The sequence below is a fragment of the Crocuta crocuta genome, unplaced genomic scaffold, assembly GCF_008692635.1.
Source record: "Crocuta crocuta isolate KB4526 unplaced genomic scaffold, BGI_CrCroc_1.0 scaffold675, whole genome shotgun sequence".
NCBI lineage: Eukaryota > Metazoa > Chordata > Mammalia > Carnivora > Hyaenidae > Crocuta > Crocuta crocuta.
The window spans coordinates 3,064,878-3,065,262 of NW_027528796.1; the positions used below are offsets into that span (position 1 = coordinate 3,064,878).

General features: G+C 69.6%; 1 protein-coding gene across 1 annotated transcript in view; it reads left to right on the forward strand.

Annotated features, from left to right (window-relative positions):
- The window catches only part of WDR4 (WDR4 tRNA N7-guanosine methyltransferase non-catalytic subunit), a 20,467-nt gene that overhangs the window by 18,656 nt on the left and 1,426 nt on the right, over nucleotides 1-385 (forward strand). The window lies entirely within an intron of this gene.

A 385-nucleotide genomic window follows, 5' to 3' on the forward strand; every position in this document is an offset into this window, starting at 1 on the left:
TGCCGGGGGGCGGGGGGTGGGTGGGGGCAGGTACGCGGAAGGCAGGCCAGCTGAGCGCGGAATGACAGGCCCTGTGGGGTTTCTGCCCCGGGTGAGGTGGACCCAGTGGGGCTGGTCAGTGGCTGTCAGGCTCCTCAACCTTTGACACTCGGATCGGTCTGCGTCTGTTATGTGGCTGCGTAACAGGTATCCCATCCTCAGTGGGTGAAGACGGCAGCACTTCTTTCCTGGCTGCTCGCGTGGGTGCTGAGAAGCACGGGTGCCCCGAGGGTGGGACCTGGCTTCGGGCACTCGCACGGGCTGCCTGCAGGTCCTGGCCCCTGCAGCCGCTGGCGGAGGCCGGCGGGGGCCCCCGCGGGGCGGCTGCTGTGTGGGGGCAGCCACA